This window comes from Hibiscus syriacus, unplaced genomic scaffold (assembly GCF_006381635.1).
Source record: "Hibiscus syriacus cultivar Baekdansim isolate YM2019G1 unplaced genomic scaffold, ASM638163v2 tig00110347_pilon, whole genome shotgun sequence".
Taxonomy (NCBI): Eukaryota; Viridiplantae; Streptophyta; class Magnoliopsida; order Malvales; family Malvaceae; genus Hibiscus; species Hibiscus syriacus.
In genome coordinates this window covers 305,374-329,019 of record NW_024062698.1, presented here as the reverse complement: position 1 = coordinate 329,019, position 23,646 = coordinate 305,374, and the positions used below count along the sequence as shown (strand labels likewise).

The 23,646-nt window shown below is 37.2% G+C and overlaps 1 pseudogene; it reads right to left on the bottom strand.

Moving 5' to 3' along the window:
• Positions 1 to 21,185: 21,185 nt before the first annotated feature.
• LOC120120755 lies at positions 21,186 to 23,351 on the bottom strand (annotated as a pseudogene).
• Between the last annotated feature and the right edge of the window lie 295 nt (positions 23,352 to 23,646).

The following is a 23,646-nucleotide window of genomic DNA, read 5'->3' as shown; positions in this document are numbered from 1 at the left end:
TCTTTTGTTTTCCCCTTTCTCTTTACTTTACTTTTTGTTTACTTGCGTAGATTAGGTCTTTCAACATAGTATCATATGTCTAACGATCTGTGTGCCAGTGGATTTACCGGTGGTTTCCTCCGGTTTTGATTGCTCTGGTCGTCATGCATGATTCCATTGTTGCTGTTGAGGTTACATTTGATGAGAGTAGTAGAGTCTCAGTCAACAATCATATAATGGAGCCGTCATTTATGAACAAGTATGTGAATGTTCGGATTGACAATAACAATTTCCTCATTTGGAAGTAACAAGTGCTTCTTATGATTCAAGCCCATCAATTGGAGCATCTGTTGGATGAGTCTCTACCTATTCCGTCGCAGACTGTTGTGGATGATTCTTGTGAGTTAATGGTGAATCCAGCTTATCGTCATCACAAAAAACAGGACAACTCTTTAGCATTTTGGCTTCTTTCGACAATTAGTCCTTCGATTCTACCTTAGCTTGTGGGTGTGCATACCTCTGCTCAGATCTGAAGTACAATCATCAGCATGTATTCAAAGCTCACTACTACCAAGATCATGAGTTTGCATGGAAGGCTTCGATCTTTTAAAAAAGGAGATATGCCTATTTTGAGTTTTCTACACAAATTAAGGAGATATTTGATTTGCTTGCGACGAGTGAGAGTCCTATTTCAGAGATTGATCAGATTGTTACACTGATTAATGGGCTTCATGTTGATTTTGAACCTTTTGTTGCTGCCATACCTGTAAGTCGTGAGCCATATACGTTTGATATTGTTACCTCTGTTCTTATTGATGCTGAATCATGCATTGGTGATCTTATAAAAACATCGGTTAGTATTAATCTGACTAGGTATAATCGTCGTAATGATGGGAATATATCGAATGATCGTTACTTTGCTAATAATAGATCAAGTGATACTCGAGAAAAAATTAGAATAGTAATATGTACAAGGATATACCTCAACATCAGTGTCAATTGTGTGGAAAGATTGGACATCTGGCAGATAGGGTTGTCATCATTTTGATGACAACTACAAGGGAGTTGCATCTAGGCAGTTCAGGAATAACAGTGAAGTGCATGCTAATATGTGTAAATATGCTTCTAATTCTGTCGAGTCTTGCTATAATCTGTTTGTAAGTGCATCTGCAGGTGGTGAGGTTGTTAATGAAGATGACATTGCTGATACGGTGGAAATCAACTCTCTTATTGCTAAAGGTGTGTTGTCTGTAGCTAATAGATGGTACCTTTACTCAGGAGCTACGCATCATGTGACATATGAGAAAGTTGGATCATCATCTAGTCGTCTGTTTTCAGGTAAAGGTAAGGTTTACCTTGGTGATGGTTCTACCTTGCAAATTTCACATGTTGGTAATGTGATTGTCTTCTAAATCATGTGATTTAAAGCTTGAAAATGTCTTGTGTGTACCCAAAATTACTCAAAATTTACTATATGTATCTAAATGTACAATATAACAATGTTTATCTAGAATTTCACTCCGATAAGTGTTTTGTGAAGGATGAAGAAACTGGTGTGATTCAATTGGAAGGTAAGCTGGAGGATGAACTATATTGCTTTGATAGAATTGTTCGATCTAATGGCATGCTTCATCATGTTACTGATTCCTCTACTGAGATAAAGACTACAAAGTCCAATAACAACTACTGGTTATGGCATAGACGCTTGGGGCACCCTGCATAAAAAACTCTTTCTGCTTTATTTAATATTAAGGATACTATTGATAATAATGAGACTTGTGTTGCATGTCAACTAGGAAAAAATCATAGACTTTCAATTGTTTAATCTGCCACTGTTTACACCCAGTTGTTTAAGCTTGTTGAGACTGATGTGTGAGGACCAACACCGATTAAATCTAGTGGCTAGCAATATTACTTTTTATTTGTTGACATGTATAGAAGAAATGTTTGGGTGTACTTGTTACGTAATAAATCTGATGTTACTCAAGCTTTTAATTTTTTTCATGCTCTTGTTAAGAATTAGTTTAAAATCAATATTGTAGCCTTGCAGACTGATGGTGGAGGTGAGTATCGGGGGTTAAAACATTGTCTTGTAGTTGCAGGGATTAAACACAGAATTACGGGTCCTCACACGTCGCAGTAGAATGGTGTTGGTGAGCGTAAACATCACCATATAATTGATACAACTTTAACCTTCTTGCACAGTCGTTAGCTCCTTTTAAATATTGGTCTTATGCAGTCCTTACTGCAGCTTACTTAATCAACAGATTACCTTTCGAATTGCTTGGGAGAATTTCACCATTTGAAAAGCTTTATGGTAAGAGTCTTAATTATCAGTTTCTTCGGGTTTTTGGATGTCAGTGTTTTTCGCGCCTCCAACCTTTTAATTTCCATAAGTTTGACTTCAGGTCCAAACCTTGTGTTTTTCTTAGTTATTCGCCACAACATCATGGGTACCAATGTCTTGACAGTGCAGATTGTGTCTATATATCTAGACATGTCACCTTTAATGAGATTGTGTTTCTATTTTCATATGTGCATACAAGTGTAAATAAGGGTGTCAAACAATTTGATTGGGCCATTCCCTATTCTAGTGATGTGTCCAATTCAAATTTCCAAAAGGATGTGGTTATGGCTTGTGATAATTCTCGATGTGTTCCTGGCTCTTCAAGTGCTAATGTGGAAGGTTCGGTTTATACACTTGGTGTGAACCTTGGTCGTGATGATATGTTAAACACAATGGAGGCATTGACAGAATCTACGTAGAAACGTTGAACAACAAGAAGTTGCTTGAAGTGAGCATGTGTCTTCTGGTATTGAGCAACGAGATGTTCCAGATGGTCTGGTGGGTGTTAGGAAGCCGAGTGTTTCGTCTAGTCCTGTTCCTGTTGTAAATAATGGCATGGATGATAATCAGGCCACAAATAGATATCACATGGTTACTCGTAGTAAAGCAGGAATTTTCAAACCCAAAGCTTATAATACGATGTTTAATGAAACTACTTTGAATGTGCAGGATGCTCTGCAACATAAACATTGGTGTGCTGCAGTGGAAACTGAATTCAAGGCTTTACTTGACAACGATACATGGAGATTGATTCATTTGCCACCTGATCGAAAAGCAATTGGGTGCAAACGGTTGTTTCGAATTAAATACAATTCAGATGGTTCTGTTAATCATTTTAAAGCAAGACTTGTAGCCAAAGGATATTCTCAAGTACCAAGTTATGATTTTGTGGATACTTTTAGTCATGTAGTTCAGTTCTTCAATCTAAATGTTTTGCTATATATTGCTACTTCTCGTGGATGGCAAGTTCATCAAGTTGATGTGAACAATGCATTTCTCAAAGTTGATTTGCAGGAGGAGGTCTATATGAAAAAATCGAAGGGTTTGAACAAGTTGCTCCTTATAGTGAGCAACTGGTGTACTCAAAAGGCTCTCTACAGACTTCGACAAGCCCCTCAAAATTGGTTTAATAAACTCCATAATTTTCTGTGTAACTTGGGATTTTGTTCTTCTCGTGTTGAAAATTCCTTGTTCATTTATATTTTAGATGGTGATTTTACATATGTTGTTGTTTATGTTGATGACATCCTTGTGACTAGTTCTTCTGAAAGTCATGTTAAAGAAGTTAAACAGCAGCTTCATGACAGGTTTTCTTTAAAAGATCTCGAGCTTGTTCATTATTTTTTGGTCATTGAGGCGGTTCACACCATAGCTAGAATGCTTCTTAGTTAAAAAAAGTATGTGGAAGAATTATTGATCAAGTTTAATATGTATAATGCCAAACCAGTGGACACTCCTCTACCTGTCACGCCTAAGTTGAGTACAAAAAATAAATGAGCTCTGATAAACGCCTAACAATATCATAATGCAATTGGTGCATTATTATATGTGTGTCATACCAAACCGGACATATCATTTGCTATTCATAAAGTTGCTCAATTTGTACAGAAACCCCATGAAACTCATTGGTTAGGGGTCAAACGTATTCTTCGTTATCTCAACGGAACATTAGATTATAGACTTTTTTTGGCCTCGTAACAAGGGCAACTTCAAGTCAAGGCTTTTACAGATGCAGATTGGGGTGGTGGCCCCGATGATAGATGCTTAGTTTCTGGTTATTGTTTCTACTTAGGTAATCACTTGCTGTCATTGAGTTCTCGCAAACAACGATCAATGTCTTGATCCACAACCGAGGTAGAATATCTAAGTATTGTTGATACAACGTCTGAGGCTCTTTGGGTGAAAGTTGTTCTTGATGATATGAATGTGGTGTTACCTCAACCTCCGATTATATGGTGTGATAACACTAGTACTGTTACTATGGCTACCAATCATGTTCTAATACGAAAGTTAAGCATGTAGATTTAGATGTACACTTTGTTCGTGAAAAATTTATGGATCCACAATTGACTGTCAATTATGTTCCAGCGCACTCTCAAATTGCTGATGTGTTAACCAAGCCATTGGTTACAACTCGATTTTAGGAATTTCGCTAGAAGCTTAATGTGGTTTCGCTGCAGAGTCTTCAACTGCATAAGGTTTAGTTTTTTATTGCTTGGAGGAATTGGAAAGTGGGGTGAATATTAGGAAATATGTTATTACCAGCTGGAGTAGTTATGGGTGCTAACTGATTCATTTTAAAGTTAGTTATACTGTTAAGGTTGGTTTTGGTTGTTAAGCCCAGTTCTTCTATTAGATTAAACTAAGTGTGTTAATCCGTAAGAAAAAAAATCTGTGGATATATAAAAGACCTTCTTGGTCAAGGGCTAAATCATCTTAAAGCCCACATTCTTTTGTTTTCCCCTTTCTCTTTACTTTACTCTTTGTTTACAAGGGATAAATCATCTTAAAGCCCACATTCTTTTGTTTTCCCCTTTCTCTTTACTTTACTCTTTGTTTACTTGCCTAGATTAGGTCTTTCAACAAGGCATATTTTTAGCATTCTGAAGGGGTTACCCCATGAGAATCAATCATTCATGGTTGTTATTACTGATGTTCAGGATTCTATATCCCTTGAGAAGCTTTCCACAATGTTAGTAGATGCCAAATCGCAGTTAGCTGGGTTTGCTATTCATAATGGTAATCTGCCAACTATGGATCACGTTGCTCAGGGTGATGCGTTTTGAAAGGCCTCTGATGAGGGTAGTAGTCATAAGACTCGATATGATTATGTGACTCAAGGGGTAAAGGTTGGCGGACGTGGGCGTGACCTTCCTCATCTGTAATGTCAACTTTGTGGAAAGATCGAACACTTGGTTAATCGATGTTGGTATCGATTTGATGAAGATTTTGATGGGGTTTCTTCTATTAATGATCACAAAAGGGATTCAGACAGTGTGCATTATGCTTCGTATGAGTCACCCAACTGTGAGTGTTGTTCGAGTGGGTGTCGTGGTGGATCTCACATCGTGCTTAGGGCTCTACTTTACCACAGGTCCATGCTGCATCAGTATCCAATAATGATCTTTGGTTCATAGATTCTGGAGCCATACATGATGCTACGCCTGATGTTGCTAATGTTGCTCACAAGATTGACTATTCAGGTACAGGTAAGTTGGTCGTAGGTAACGACGTTTCGTTGAACGTTAATTCATTTGGACATGCTATGTTATCTTCTACATATCGTACTCTTTACTTGAATAGTTTGTAGTATGTGCCTAGCATAACAAATAACTTGCTCTCGGTGTCTAAGTTTTCCCGGGACAACCGAGTATTATTTAAATTTTCTGCTTGAAGTTGTTGTGTTCATGATGAAGTTACAAGAGAGGTTTTGCTTTGTGGTGAGCTTTGCAATGGGATTTATACTTTTTCAGTAGTGAATAAGGCTGAGTTGAATGCAACAAGTGAAGATTATCTAAGTATAATGATGCCTAATGAGATTGATCTGTGGCATAGGCTTATCAGGCACCCTGCTCAATTTACATTAGCTAAAGTTTTCAAATTTGTAGATGTAAATGTTCCAAATCATAAGAATAAAATGTGTGAAGATTACCCTTTGGGAAAAAGTCATAAAATTCCTTTTCCTGATTCCACAACTGTGTATAATGAACCTTTTGAATTGGTTCTTACAGATTTATGGGGTCCTTTACATGAAGTATCGAATGGTTTTCGTTATTATGTTATATTTATTGATGCTTATTCTCGATACACTTGGTTGTATCTTCTTAAAGATAAGGCTCATGCTCCTATAGTTTTTTAGTTGTTTTAAAAACTTGTGGCAACTCAATTTGGGGTGGTCATCAAGGCAGTCCAGAGTGATTAGGGCAGTGAATACCGTGCTTTATCCCTATTGTTGATCAAAGAAGGAATTGTTCATTGGTTAACTTGCCTGCACACGTCTGAGCAAAATGGGATTGTAGAGCGAAAACATAGACATGTAATTGAGCTTGCTCTTGTTCTGTGAGCCCAAGCCTCTATGCCCTTAAAATATTGGTCTTATACTGATATGATGGTTGTTCATCTAATCAATAAGTTGCCTACTCATGTTTTGCAAGGTGTTTCACCCATGGAGAAGTTACCTTGGGGTAAAACTAGATTACATAGCTATAAGAGTGTTTGGTTGTTGATGTTATCCTTATTTGAGACCGTTTTAATAACATAAAATGGCATTTAGGTCTCAGCCATGTGTGTTTCTCGATTACAGTCCGCACATAAAGGGTTTAAATGCCTTACTAAGGATGGCCCAATATACATTTCTCGTCATGTAATATTTGATGAGCTTATTTTTTCTTTACTGGTACAGGCTTGTCTAGTGAGAAACATGCAGTTTCTGGTGTATATAGGAAACGCTCGAAGTCTATAGAGCTTGTTTCAGATATCAATAAATTGACACTAGCTCATGCTAATATTTTTCCCTCGGTCAGTGAGCATAGTGGCTTTCGCCAGAGAAATGTTGAGCCTATAGCAGCTGAAGGGATCGTGTAGACAACTGGCAATGCTACTAATGTCAAAAGTGATGTTCCTCCGTTGGAAGTACACGATGGTAGTGATCAACGTGATACTCAAGGGCAGGCTTATGAAACAGAAGCTGACAGCCACATTCGAGAACAACGAAATATCACTGAAAATATTCAGAGGAATAATAGTAGTGTTCTAGAGGCAGTAGTAAATTAACACTCCATTGCTTACCAGGAGCAAGTGTGGGGTCTTTAAACCTAAATCATACGTAAGCACGTGTGATGGTGTGGAACCAGTTAATGTTTATGATACCCTACTGTAACACCCCCAACCCGTACCCGACCCGAATACGAGTCTGAGGTGTCACATTGACTTTTCAAACCTTGACTCTTGACAAGATTCAAAGAAAATTTAAAGCTTTCATTACAATAAAAGCGGTTTATTTGCATAAATTGACAAAAATAATCGAAATCGATCAGAGCATACTCAACTCAAATCAATTAGTACATGCCAACTATATTCAAAATAACCAAACACATTTAAATCATCTATTTTCTGATCTAAAATTTTGTAAGGGAGATGTTGACCTGTCTTTCTCCTCTTAGCTTCTTTTCTCGCTTCTGTAACCTACGTGTGAAACAATCACATGCTAAGTCTATGACTTAGTGAGGCAAATACATATAATGTAAACTATAACTTGTAATCATGCATGAACTATTACTGCTATCACTGATACCTTTATTCATGTAACAAATCCCTATAACACATAGGCACTATATCATTACTTGTAATAACATTTCCACACATATACTCATCATTTCCATCATTAGACTTATTTCATTATCAATATAATTATTATTATTATTATTATCATTTATATCACTTAATACATATCATCTTATCTCTAGCATTTTAACCAACATTTGACTCATTTAATCATACCATCCACATGTCATCATATAAATCATATAATACAATTCATAGCACAAAAGCATACAAGTCACATATAATATGTTTGTTGTTATTTCTTTATTAGCCCATGTACACATGTGAGAACTATAGATATGTGAGTCTATAGAGGTTGTGCATAAATGCTGTCACCACAACTCGTATAAATGCACCTAAGTGCCACATAGAATTGCACCGAAGTGCCACGTAGAATTGCACCGAAGTGCCATATAAAATGTCCCTAAGGACCATGTAGAAAATTCCTTAAGAATCATATACATCTCCAAAGGATCAAGTATATGTCTCAAAAGACATCGCACATGTTCCAAGGAATACATATATGTCCCGAAGGACCGCGTAGACCCTCCACTCTTGGCATGCCAACTATACCCCTAGCTCTCATGACACATAACATGGGCATTATTATCTATGTCATTTCATATTCACACATTCATAACACTCATCTCTTATCACATATCTGATCTCTTATAATCATGTAATCACATAGCTCATGTCATTTCTTGTGAAATCATACATATCATGTAAGACATATCAGACATGTACACACAAATCACTTCCATATAATTCACATGATTTATTATCTCGTAGATCATATCGCATTCTCATACAATTTCACAAATCATTGTCATATATGGATATCACATTTGTACTTAATCACATAGATAATGTTATATAGAACTAAAATCCCATAGTTCCTATTTCATATCTTATGTATATTGTTCTTATATCTTTTTATAGACATGTAAACACCTAGATCATAATTCCCTAATTTATGGTACATAATCATATCTTCATTTATATTCATAACCCCTAGCTCATATTTTGTTCTCTTATGCTTACATAGATTCTATAACATATATTGTAGCATACTCACATATATCACTTATATAAATTCATTTATATACAAATTTCTTATATTCTCTTAATTCAAGTTTACGTTACTCTTATAACCTTTTCCTATGACTTCATAGATCTTTACCATGTAATTTCTATATCATAGCTCATATAAGCACATCAATCTTTCTCATACAACTTATCTCCCATATGATTATCATTATTTATGTACAGATCTCCTAATTGATATTCTATTTTCATATTGTCCTATAAATCAATACTAGTTAGTTTATCTCACTTTTCATTTAATACTATAAGTAAATTATAATAGTTTCCATAAACATGACTCATGTAATTTATGTTTTGCTATTATATCTTCATCTAAACATATATTTGCATATTCATGATCACTTAACTTATTTTCTTTCCATGGTTATCACATACAACATTTACTATTTTACATGATTCGTGCCCTTATAACTTATTTCACATATTCACACAGCTCATAAGGTTCACATATAGTTACATATTTTGTTCTCATATAACCCATATCATATAAATTTACACCTCATAACATATAATATGAACAAAGCATATACACATAATACAAACTTAATCATGCTTCTATTCATGCAAACATGACATATTAGAAACAGACTTATCACAAGTCTAATTTCCATATAATAATATGAACAACCTAATAATATGCACTCACCTTGGCCTCACTAAGTTCCAATCCACTCTTATGATTTTCTCTCTTTCGATCGAATCTTAACTTGATAATCGTTCTGGAACTTGTTCATGTTCGATATCTACATAATTGTACATTTTCAAGACAATTATTAGATACCTACATCTTGTAATTCGATACTAACAACTTAAACGAACTTAATAAACCAATATTCATTTCTTCCTTTAGGGGGGAATCGGTTCCCTCCTGTAGGGGTATCGGTTCCCCCATGACATTCTGTAAATTCTGGTTCGTTTGAGGGGGTATCGGTTCCCCTTGAATGGGTACCGATTCCCCTAGCCCATAAATCACATTTTGAGCTTGAAAATCACTTCATTTTCAGCTCAACACTTCATACTTCACTCCCTTTAATATTCCTAACTTTCATACACATACTTAAACCAATAATTTTTCATTCAATATCTCTTTAACTTAAAAATCCACTCCTCCACATAGCATTCAAGAATCAAACCAATTTTTCCATGTTATCCAAAATTAATTCTAACACTTATAACTTCTTACTCATCCATATGACAAGTCAAATTCAACTTTTAAATCCATTTATATATCCTTATTCACCAATTCACTTATCCACTTCTTAACTTAAATCAACCATAACTTATTACTCTTTAAGTTTCCATGCTTCTTTTTGATTTCATACTCTTTCCTAATGTTTCATTAACCAAAACCATGCTTAACTCTTAAGAATTAACCAAAAGAAAACCAACTCACCTTTTCTTAAGAGCTCCTCGGTGGAGAAGAAGAAAATGAAGAAGAGAAGAAAACTCTGGATGTTTTCTCACATTTCCCACGTTTATATCACTCAAAAAGGGAAGATAAAAAATCTTTCCTACGAAAAGACCATTTTACCCCTTTAGTTAATCCATCTTTACTATTTAATCCAAAATCATTTACTTAAGTCCTTGAACTTTTAGCTTATTTCAGAAATGAGCACAAAGTTTCCAAAATTTACATTTTAGTCATTGACCCGGCTTTTGGGATGTTACATCTACAGTCCCCAAATTGGAAGGCAAATATCCATGATGAGTTTAATGCATTAAAAGTGAATGGGACATGGTCGTTAGTTGAGATACCAGTAAGTAGGTCTGTCGTGGGTTGCAAATGGTTATTCAAATTGAAAGGAACCTTAATGGCTCGATACAATGATATAAGGCGCGGTTGGTGGCCAAATGGTACTCTCAAGTTCTGAGTCATGACTTTAAGGACACATTTAGTCATGTTGTGAAGTTTTCTACGCTAAATGTGATCTTAGCTCTTACCAGGGATTTAAATAGCGGTCCGCGACCGCGATATAGCGATAGTGGTGCCATTCGAAAATGCTATTATTTGACTGTGACACCCAAAATCACCGCAATAGCGCCCGCTATGCCCGCGATAAAGCAGTAGCGGTGCCCTCTGAAAACGTGACCACGACCGCGATTTGAATCCTTGGCTCCTACTGGTAATGCGGGGTGGCAGCTATGGCAAGTTGAGGTGAACACTACTTTCTTAATGGTGGCTTGAGCGAGGACGTGTATATGCAGCAACTGCCAGTATTTGAGCAATCAGCCTCTGATGGATCGCAGCTTATGTGTAAGTTAAAAAAAGCTTTGTACGGTTTATGCCAAGCTCGTAGGAATTGGCATGCAACGCTCAAGCAAGCGATTTTGATAATGAGATTTGTTGAGTCAATAGCTGATGCATCTCTCTATGTCAAAGTTAATAGGGAGTGTAGGACATACATGCTGGTGTATGTTGATGATGTTATTATCACCAGGAGTTCCAATACATAAATCGCTAGTGTTGTGAAACGATTGAATGAAGAGTTCTCGCTGAAAGACCTGGGTGAACTCGGTTATTTTTTGGGCATTGAAGTAGTGAGACAAGGTGATGGTCTTGTACTTAGTCAGAGGAAATATATTCAGGAACTGTTGATGAAAACGCAGATGTTTGGTGCTAATCCTACACCTATTCCAATGGTGGCCTTGAGAAAGCTGATGCAAACGTCTGAAGCTATACTTGAAAATGCTCAAGAATATCGGAGTATTGTTGGATCCTTATTAAATGTATGCCATACAAGACCATATATTGTTTTTGGTGTAAACAAGATAACGAAGTTTATGCATGCTCCATGTCAATCTCATTGGCTGGCTGTCAAGAGGGTACTCTATAACTTAGCTGGAACGATAAATCATGGACTGCTATTTACGAAAGGTGCATCACCACTGCGAGTGCAATCGTTTGCTGATGCAGACTGTGGAGGGAGCTCGGATGATCTACACTTAATTTACGAACATTTTGTGTTTTTGGGTGGTAGCGTTGTTGTTTGGAGTTCGAAGAAGCAAAAATCCGTGTCTCGATCTACAATGGAGGCGGAGTATAGGAGTGTAGTCTATGTTATAGCAGAAGTAATCTGGTTTCGTGCATTACTTGGTGACATGGGAGTGGAGAAGAGTGAAGTACATGTGGTTTAGTGCGACAACACCTTTGCTATATTGTTAAGTACAAACCCCGTTTATCATGCTCACTCAAAGCATGTTGATTTGGATGTGCATTTCATCCGCAAGAAGGTAGCTACAAATTAAGTCCACAGTTAATTATGTTCTAGCTAGTAGTCAATTGCAGATGGGCTAACCAAGCCCTTGGCCAAGGTTTCGTTTGAAGACTTTCGAAGTAAAATTTGTGTTGTGTTTGTTAACCATGGAGGTGAAGAAGCAGAGGGAATGTTGACTTATGATAGCTGTGCATAGGCTGTGCTATAGGTGATTATGGTTGATGTACGTTAGTTGGTTCTTGAGGTAATTACGTAAGCTGTTAGGGTAACAACTTACATTTTTGTACTATAAAAGATGTACCAGCTACTTCAATAAATCATCATCACGTGTTGTACTTCTCTTATTTTTAGAGTTTAATAAGCATACACAAACATAACAATTCTCATTAGTAATTTCCACTATTTGTTGGATTCGTCCAAATACACCTTTAGCTAATAGGTCTGCCTCAATATTACGTTGTCCTGGAACCAAAGAGATTTTCCATTGAATGTTATGTTTTTAATCTGCAATATCTCAGATTTAAAGGGTATTGGGGCCACACTTACATTTGTTAACCAAGCCGACGCCAACATGCAATCTGTTTTAACCTGCAGTTTCTTCCAATTTACCCACTTATAAGTGATAAATAAAAAAAATGTTTTTTTTTATAACTACTGGTTTTCGATCTATTGATCAACTAATTAAGATCGATACTGTAGAGACGAGGGCGACCCTCCCAAGCAGAGATGGACCAAGGTTGGGGCTGTGGCCCCCTAAAAATTTAAAATTATCATATATTTTAGATTTTTCTATGTATTTTCTATTAAAAATCTATTTTTGCCCCTCTAGAATATTATGAGTTCAAGTTCTCTCCCTAACATGAAATCCCACATTCATCCCTGCTTCCAACCTAGTTTGCTTAATTCACAAATGTCAATATTTGAATATTTAACTTTAATTAAGGGATCTAATACCTCATCTCATTAGTCAAATTGATTGTTAGTAAATAATATGTGTCACCCCCAAAAATTTCTTTAAAATATAATTAATTGTTGTTCTGGACTAAATTGTAAATTTTTAAAGTTTTTGACCTAAATTCAAAAGTTTTGGAAATTCAGGGACTTAACTCTGAATTAAACCAATTTTCTGATCAGCTTAAAAAATGAAAAATGATGGAGTTGGTGGCTGAGGGGATTTGAAACCCTGCCACTCGGGATGGGTACCCATGCCCAAGCCACCATGTTATGGCAATGTATGGGTATAATTTTACTAAATATATTTTTTAATATTTATTTTCGTTACCCCGTGTTACCCAGACTGAAACTCCTCCCTCCCCATGTTTTGACTCATTTTTTTCCCTTTGTAAATTTCCTCCTCCTCGTCTTAGCTCCGGCCGACGGTGCATATCACTGTCACCCCCCTCCGGCGCGTTTGGTCTCTGCGAAGTAACCCCGACCAACCCCGTTCCAAAATCGACCACTGATTGAGCGAAATCGAGAGTAAATCGCTCGTGCCGCCGTTCATTTTTTTCGTCCTTTCAAGCCATTGTGCTTAGCTGTTCGCCTCACCGCCCATAAATATTTATTCCTCATCATCGTGCATTCAAAACCTGACCGAAGCCATCGTCTTCCTTCGCCGTTTTCCTCACCGTCTACATGGGTAAGCTCGGGTTATATTTTGGTTAATTTTCTTTTGATTTTGGTTAAGTTTTGGCTAGTTATTGCATATAATTGGTTAATCGACATTGGTGCGCGTGGGGCTTGTTCTAGCTTTGGTTTCTTCTAGAAACCGGTCCAGCCGAATTGGACCGGCCTGAACCTGCCTAACCCGACTCGATTCGCTGACTTGACCTGACCCAAACTGATTGACCCGACTCAACCCGTTGACTTTGACCGACTGACCCGTTGACTTTAACCGACCCGACCCGTTGACTTTGACCAGAGTTGACTTTGACCTAAAAAAGTTGAAATTTCTGAAAAGTTATTTTTTAGGGTTTTCGACATCCTAAGTCCGATTTTGAAGTCCGTTTTGCCAAATTCAAACCTAAAAGCCTCTGAATAGACCCATAAACCCAAAAAATGCATATTTATTTAAGTTTTTTAATTCAGTTAATTGAACTGATTGGTTAATGACATATTAATGTTATCGTATATTAAAGGTACTCAGGGATATCCTGACCGTTTCACTGCTCGACCCGGTTCCTCCCGATCTAGTCATCCTCGAGAGGCCCTGAATACTCGTATAGTTCTGTAACCCTGTTAAATATTCTGTTTAGAATATTATTCCGTATATGACTCTGTTCTTATATTGCTTAGGTTCTCGTTCAATCGAAGAGCCTAGTGAAGTCGACACTCGATAGATCTTCCGAACTGATCCATTTTGCAAGGTGTGTTCCATGTGTGCAATATAAATGTTTTAAATATCTGTTTGAAATCTCATGTACACATGAATGTTTTTCTCATTTGAAATATAATGTTTGATCTGATTTGAATACTGTATAAATTACCTATTTTGAAACCTTATTCCTGATTTACTGAAATTTAAAGCATGACTGCCTGAATTATGATTTCTGGTTACTGTTTAAATGAACTGATGCTCTGTCTGAACTCTGTGTTACTACTACTGGTTACTTTCTGAAAATTATTTTATTCGGGGCACTCTGGGATCTGGTATGAAGACTTTGGCAGGTTCAGACGTTGTTGGTAATTCCTTGGATAGGTTCAGCACCGACTGGTAATTCCTTATGGACCTAAGGCAAGCTTTGGGTAGGCTTTGCGGCCCCGAGATTTTTCTTGGGTAAGCCTCTATGGCCCCGAGAATTATCTTGGGTAGGCTCTCAGGCCCCAAGGTACTCCCTTAGGTTGTGCAGTTTTGGGGAACTGCACATGGCGTTCGGTTGGTCGACGACCTGGAGTTTGTAAAATTAAAAACTCTTGTGATGTTTTAATAATTGTGATCTTCACTGATTTTAAAAGCATAACTGTATGTTTTTATTTTTGCACTGTTGGGACACACTAAGCCTCTAGCTCACTTTTCAAACTATTTTACCCCCCTTTCAGATACTCTCGGATAGGTACTCCGTATCAGGCACTTGGAGGATTGGCATATTTAGTACAAATCTTTTTGTTGTAATGTTTCTATTTTCCGAACTGGTTTTAATTATGGTGACATGTGCCTTATTTTTGAAGTACTTATCTTTTTATGATGTTTACTGCTTTTGCTACTGATATCTGATTTATTGTGCTTCGGATTTGTTATATGTTTTATTTTACCTGGCCGCTTTTAGTATTATATTTACGAGTTGAGTTTTATATCGTTAATTATTATACGTTTATCAATGTCATTTATAATATGATTTAAATTATCGAATAATGTTTTTGGAAAAAGTTTTTAAGAATCTTTAATGTAATCCGCTAGACTTAGTCGAAATGCATAGGCTGGGTCTATGGGGTTACATTTAATTGGTATCAGAACTTTTGGTTTTTAAACCTCGGACTGTGAATGAGTTCAAACTGAAATATAGTTTTGAAATGTTTTACAAAACAAGTCACTAAGGCCATGTCACAAAGTTTTTATGAGTTTAATTGTGTTCGGGACTCTAAGTGACAATCTAACCTTAGATTTTATCTTTTGTAGTAAACTCGGGATCCACCATGATGAGTGCTTGGCATGGTTGTCGATCTAGTCGTGGGTGAGGTCGAGCGATTAGATTTGCAGACCCGGTAGATGAGATACGTGTAGATCCCCTACATCCGATAGGTGATCATGCTCATGTGACCTCGACGGATCTGCCTCCTACCTCTGGTATTGTTTTGACTACTCCGATTAGATGAGCGACTATTTCTGAGTCTGAGTCTACTAGAGTTATATTAGATGAGAACCTTGGCAGACAGTTTCTCTAGTTGATTCAGGGAGTGGTCAGAGCTGTTGGTGTTGTACCCGACTATTTCTTAGACTCTGATTGCAAATAGAGTTAAGATGTTTAGTGGCCTTACTGGTAGAGCCCCGACTGAGGCCAAGGATTGGCTCAATGATACCAAGCAACGCATGGATCAGCTAGGTTTAGAATCGACATTATTTAGGAGCAGTTTCTATGTTGGATGGGAATGCTCACACCTAGTGGGAGTCTGTGGTCAGTAGTGTTCCGGCTGATTGTTTGACCTGGGATTTCTTCAGATAGCACTTTAGGAGCCGTTTTCTGGGAGAGCGTTATCTAGCTCAGAGACGATAGCAGTTTCTAGACCTGGTTTAAGGAGATATTATTGTTTCTTAGTATGAGATCGAGTTCTTAAAATTGTTGAAGTATGGATTTAGTCTGGTACCTACTGAGAGAGATATGTGTCAAAAATTTGCCTAGGGACTCTGATATGAGCTGCGTCGTCAGGTAGTTACTCATCAGGATGAGGTATTCGATATTGTAGTAGGGAGAGCAAAAGACGCTGAGGAAGTTGAGGTTTCTGCACCTGATACTGATAGGGTAGATCGAGATCGATCTAGGAGGCCTTCTGGTCAGTTTGCACCTTTCGCACGCCCAGATAAAAGAAATTTGTTTCTCATCAGATGAGTCATTCTGGTTCGAGGCCTGCGTCTCCTCTACCTACTGTAGCTAGTTAAGGTAATTCTGCATATTTCACTCCGGGATCTATTTGCGAGTTCTGTGGAAATCGACATGAGGGAGAGTGTCGTAAGAAGATGGGTACTTGTTTTTGTTGTGGATCCCGTAAGCAGTTCATGAGGAATTGTCCATATCCAGCTCCCGTCAATCAGTTTTTATGGTCGATAGTAGAGCCCAATTGCAGTGTAGAGGACCAGCTGCTTCTGAGGCTCAACAGCCTGCTCTAGTTTACGCTACCCGACATTCCGGGTGATCGAATTGAGCTTGAGACTTCTGCATATATATTTATTGTTATTTCTGTTTCATGCCATGTATTTCTAACAACCCCTTTTCTCAACCCGAATTTCATATCTTAAGATGCAAGGACTTTTGATTAAGACATCGAGACCCTTATTTTCGCTCTGAGTTTTGTAAGATTCTCCGTTATCGTCAAAAAGAGTAATTACCATTGTCCTATTAAAGAGCCTTCAGAGACCTAGTTTCGTTTCCTGTTCGTCTATGGTGAATTTCGAGGACGAAATTCTTTTTAGGGGAAGAGAATTATCACACCTCAAAAATTTCTTTAAAATTTAATTAATTGTTAAATTTTTAAAGTTTTTGACCTAAATTTGAAGGTTTTGGAAATTCAGGGACTTAATCCTAAATTAAACCATTTTTTTGATCAGCTTAAAAAAATGAAAAATGATGGAGTTGGTGGCTGAGGGGATTTGAACCCCTACCACCCGGGATAAGCACCCATGCCTCAGCCACCAGGCTAGGGCACTGTTTGGGTATAATTTTACTAAATGTATGTTTTAATATTTATTTTCGTTACCCCAGTGTTACCCATACTAAAACCCCTCCCTCTCCGTGTTTTGACTCATTTTTTCCCCTCGGAAAATTTCTTCCTCCTCGTCTTAGCTCTGGTTGACGGTGCAGATCACTGTCACCCCCATTCGGCACGCTTGGCCTCTGCGAAGCAACCCCGACCAACCCCGTTCCAAAATCAACCACCGGTTGAGTGAAATTGAGAGTAAATCGCCCATTCGCGCCATTCATTTTTTTCATCCTTTCAAGTCGTCGTGCTCAATCGTTCGCCTCACCGCCCGTAAATATTTAGTCCTCATCGCTGTGCGTTCAAAACCTGACCGAAGTCACCGTCTGTTGTCCCCGTTTTCTCACCGTTGACATGGGTAAGCTCGGGTTATATTTTGGTTAATTTTCTTTTGATTTTGGTTGCTTTTTCGCTAGTTATTGCATGTAATTGGTTGATCGAGGTTATGGGAGTAATCGACCGTCCACCCCTGACCGTTTCGTCGTTCCACAGACCCCCACGCGCCGCCGCGTGTGCCTGGGGCTTGTTACAACTCTGGTTTTTTCTTCTGTACCGACCTAACCCGACCCAACCGTGACCTGACCCAGCCCGAACTGTTTGACCTGACCCGACCCAAATTGTTTGACCTGACCCGACCCGTTAACTTTGACTGACCCGACCCGTTGACTTTGACCATAGTTGACTTTGACCTAAAAAGTCAAATTTTTTGAAAAATCATATTATAGGTTTTTCGACGTCTTGAGTTCGATTCCGAAGTCCGTTTTTCCAAATTCAAACTCGAAATCCTTTGAATTAACCCGTAAACCTGAAAAATGCATATTTATTTAAGTGTTTTAATTTAGTTAATTGAACCGATTGGTCAATGACTAATTAATGTTATCGTATATTAAAGGTACTAGGGATCTCCTGACTGTTTCACTGCTCGACCCGGTTCCTCCCGATCTGCTCATCCTCGAGAGGCCTTGAATCATCGTATAGTTCTGTAGCCCTATTAGATATTCTGTTTAGAATATTATTCCGCATATGACTATGTTATGATATTGCTTAGGTTCCCGTTCAGTCGAAGAACCTAGTGAAGTCGGTACTCGAAAGATCTTCCGGACTGATCCATTTTGTGAGGTGTGTTCCTTGTGTGCAATATAACTGTTTTAAATATCTGTTTGAAATCTCATGTGCACATGAATGTTTTCTCTGATTTTAAATATAATGTTTGATATGATTTGACTACTGTATAAAAATTACATGTTTTGAAACCTTATTCCTAATTTACTGAAATGTAAAGCATGACTGCCTGAATTATGATTTCTGGTCACTGTTTTAATGAACTGATGCTCTGTTTGGACTCTGTTTTACTGCTAATACTGGTTATTGTCTAAAAAATATTTTATTCGGGGCAATCTGGGATCTGGTATGAAGACTCTAGCAGATTCAATCGCTGTTGGTAATTCCTTGGATAGGTTCAACACCGACTGGTAATTCCTTATGGTCCTAAGGCAAGCTTTGGGTAGGCTCTACGGCCCCGAGATTTTTATTGGATAACCCTCTGTGGCCCCGAGAATTATCTTGGATAGGTTCTCAGGCCCCAAAGTACTCCCTTAAGTTGTGCAGTTTTGGGGAACTGCACGTGGCGTTCGGTTGGACGACGACCTGGAGTTTTTTAAATTAAAAACTCTTGTGATGTTTTAATGACTGTGATCTTCACTGATTTTAAAAGCATTATTGTATGTTTTTATTTTTGCACTATTGGGACACACTGAACCTCTAGCTCACTTTTCAAACTATTTTACCCCCCTTTCAGATACTCTCGGATAGGTACTCCGTATCAGACACTTGGAGGATTGACACATTTAGTACATATTTTTTTATTGTAATGTTTCTATCTTCCGAACTGCTTTTAATTATAGTGACATATGCCTTATTTTTGAAGTACTTATCCTTTTATGATGTTTACTGCTTTTGCTACTAATATCTGATTAATTGTGTTTCAGATTTGTTACATGCTTTATTTTACCTGGTCGCTTTTATTTTTATATTTGCGAGTTGGTTTTTTTATCGTTAATTATGATACTTTTATAAATGTAATTTGTAATATGATTTAAATTATCAAATAATGTTTTTGGAAAAAAATTTAAGAATCTTTAATGTAATCCGCTAGACTTAGTCGAAACGCATAAGCGTGTCTAGGGGTTACAATATGCTTTTTAATAGCTAATATTTCTGCAGATGTTGGATCTATCTCAGCGACAGGTTTACAGAAACCTGATCAGAACAGAAGCATGTTCGTCTCGAAGTAGGCCACCAATCCCTGCAGCTCCAAAACTGCTCCATCAACATCGAATTTTAAAGAATCTGGCGTTGGAGTTTGTCACGAGGAAATTTTTTTGGTGTTCACAAGACCAATCGAAACCATAGCAGGGTCAGCAATGATTTTATTAACGGATATTACCTTATTGGGCCAATTACATTTATACCACCAAACAATCCTAACAATTAATATGTCCAACATTTAGTTGTCATCAACTTTCTTACCATCGAAAACCACACCGTTTCAAAACATTTAAATTGTCCATGATAGCCCATGAAGTGCCACCAACCACAGTGAAAGAGAGGCGGCTCGAATAAGACAGTTTATTCACGCATGTAAAAAGGATTTAAGAACAAAAGGCATGGCAAAATGAATATTCCAAATTTTACAACACTAAGCCATAACCTCCAAGACACCAACCTCCACATAAAAGATTGCACTTTAGGGAGATGGACTTAATCCAAATAACCTCTCAAATAAAGTTCAGTCTTCCAAGCATCAACCTCCACATAAAATATTGCACTTTAGATAGATGAACTTAATCCAAATAACCTCCCAAACTTTGTCCTTCATCGATTCAGCCGAAGCAATTAGCTCACAATATTGATTAGGTTTATGAACCTCATTCAAATTCACCTTTCATCTGAAGTTATCCTAAATCAAAGTCTTGCCGAAAAGTAGCTCAGCACTCCAAAAAAAAAAAAACTATCCCAAATATTTATTTTCCAGTCAAATAAACTCCTTAAAGTTAAAGGGATTAACCAATACCAGAAGCCATTATTTACGACCTTGTACTTACATACTTTCTCATCTTTTTTTTATTGCCAATTTGAAAATTGGAGTGAATAGTTTAAAAGTGCACATATTGAAATGATATGACATGTCAACTAGATTACAAAATTACTTTAACATCAAGACGACATATATAGACAAGTATTATACGTATTACCATTTGTAATTTGGTAACTCAAATATCTCTTCCCCTCTAGACAACATGTCCTAATTGGTATCGTGAATTGTGAATAAATTGGTCAAATTAGCTAATAATCGAAAAAATAAAATTAGACTTGCTCCCAAGTTATATTCTCTATTATTTTGTTAGAACTATCTAAATTTTATGTGAAAAATTCTTTCGAAAAAATAATATAAGGAACAAATGAGATATCTAAATTTAAATGGCTCATTTGTTCTTGCCAATACTTTTAATTTGATTTTAACATCAAAGTAATCCTATCGTTTTCTAATCTACAAAGAGTAAGATGCAACAGAGTAGACTGAGACTCTGTTTAAACTGCTTTTAAAAAGTAAATTTAGAGTAAAAAATAGCTTTGAAGCTAGAAGCCATATGGAGCAGATATAATTGCTTTATGGGGGGATTCAAATATTTATTTGGTATCCATGTATTCAAACATTCTGACAAAAGATTTGAAATAATGCAGCCATTTGCTGGATTCATTGTTCATTTGGAATCCAGACTGAAAACTGAAAAGAAAACTTGTAAGAATATTAATAAAGTTCATTAAAATTTGTTGTGAATCTTTTCTTCAAGCATCTTCCATGTGAGCAATGCCTTGAGAAATTTCTTCACCTGCACCATTACCCCCATCTTAGTCTTTGTTTTCAAACAAAATGAAATATCAACGTTTTGCTTTACCTCTGATGGTTCCCTCAGAGAGAAAAATGCATTGCTTTCTTTGGGAACAGAAGACACCAATATCCCATAACCCAGATTTGATTCCCTGAAAACCTGCTTCACAATGTTTTCAACTCTACTTAGAATCTGGAGAACTTTTCAATAAAATCCTCAATTCTAGTTTCTATACTTGCCTTGAATGCATCCTCATCAGTCTTGTCGTCTCCGATATAGATCGCCAACATATCATCTCTATCGCTTAATCCTGCATCGCATAAATTACACCGATTAGCTAAGCCATATTGTATCATAATCAAATGCCGGCGATCGCAGGGAAAGAGAGCTACCCAGGGATTCAAGCAGAAATTCAACTGCCTTCCCTTTATTCCAATCAATCACAGGACGGATCTCTAAAACCTGAAGAACAAGGATATAATCATATATGTTGGGAAATGGGAAGCAAAATGGCAGATGGCAACACATATAAATGATTATCATACCTTTCGCCCATGAGTTAATCTTAAACGAGGATAGTCTTTCAGAATATCATGAACACGTTGCGCAATCATTGGCCAGTTCTGAAATAGGAAACAAAGTTTGCAATTAGATGCTGGAACTAGTAACCAACTAGGCTAATTTTGGGTTTGATGTTTGGAACAATGTCTCTTACCTTCTCTTCTACGTTACGGTAATGTACAGAAGTGCAAAACTTGTGATTCTCAACCTTTGTACCTTTAATATCCTTAGTATTCTCGACGAGGGCTTTTAAAACCTGCAAAACAAACCGAACGGTGTTCACAATTTGATTTTTTTAAAGCATGGTCTAGAAAGAGGTGGATGGAAGATGTATGATCGTAGCCTTTACACACCTCGTCAATCATAGGGATGAATTTTCTAGCAGGCTGGAAAAGATTTACCTCCTTGCCCTATCGTATAAGGTGGTGATTAACATGAAAACGGGGCAATAAATTCGAGAAGTCATTCCAAGTATTATGAGTCTTACATGTTGGTCAGTTGATCTAATACAATTAGGATGGTCATCAGACTCTGCATGCCTCACAGGGCCCATAATGTCCATCCCATGACTACCAGCATAATAAAGTTCAGTTAGTCCTACCAATTCATAAACCTGAAATAAAAAAAATAAAAAAAGCAGTAGATCAGACCATACCGTTACCCGGATTCGGACGATAACTACAGAGTAAAAACAAAAGGATGTTCTTGAATGATCTACCATCTACCTTATCACGACTTCTGCCACTAATAATTGCTGTTGGGAAATGCTTTGCAACCTCTCTGACAGCAGAACGCATCTGAATATATGGTAAGATGATATTTTTTCTCTTAAATTTCAATCAAGGAACGATGGAGACGACGAAAGAATACTATACACATGCACCAAAATGGACAGTCATACTTACAGAATCAGACATAAATGCCCGATCTGGGTCATCTACTATGGGGGAAAGAGTACCATCATAATCTAGAAAAACTGCAATCTTTTTGTTCTTGCATTTTTCGAGATTTGGTCAAAAGATTTAAGTGCAGAGGGATATTTAATCTGCATAATCAGAGCATAAGAGCAAGCAACGGGTTTATCTAGTGAAAATGTATGATACAAGTAAAACTATATATATGTATCAACAATTAAATATGTGCATACCATCCAAGTGTGGTAAGCAATATCGAAATCATCTCCAGAAGAATCAATGCTAAAGTCGTTGTTCTTAATTAACTTCTTATTAGGGGGCGATGATGATCTCATCGCTTCTAGCCAACCTTCGGACCAAATATCCTCGAGCTTTCCAGGTTTCTTCCTGGGAATAGTCATATACTTGCCGTAGGGCAAAGATCCACCTGATTGCTGATAGGAAAGCAGATTCGAATGGATGCCTAGTCTCGAATTGTTTACTGGAATAGGGTCAGTGAGAACAGGAGACGAATGATTTGACTTCAACTCCATTAGCTTCAGACCACTTTTAAGTACACTAGTAACAGGTTAAACTATATACTTTCTTACGATCGAATCAGATTTGTCAAATACAGTTATGAACTTTTAATCTTTATTAATCTTTTTAACCAACCCTCTTGTCTATGAAAAACCACCTCTTCAATGTTTTCTTATCACTACTACTGTTAGGCACGCAGTCCATCAATGGCGGGCTTCCTTGAATCTGGCGGTCGAACATCGAAGCATAAATTCAGAATATCAAACGTAAGCAAGTTGTAAATTTGAGTTTTGCAGTACATCTCTCAAGTAAAACATGTGTACCTTCTCATCTCCAAAGCTACACCACATTTATGGCATATAATGGTACATTATTTGCAC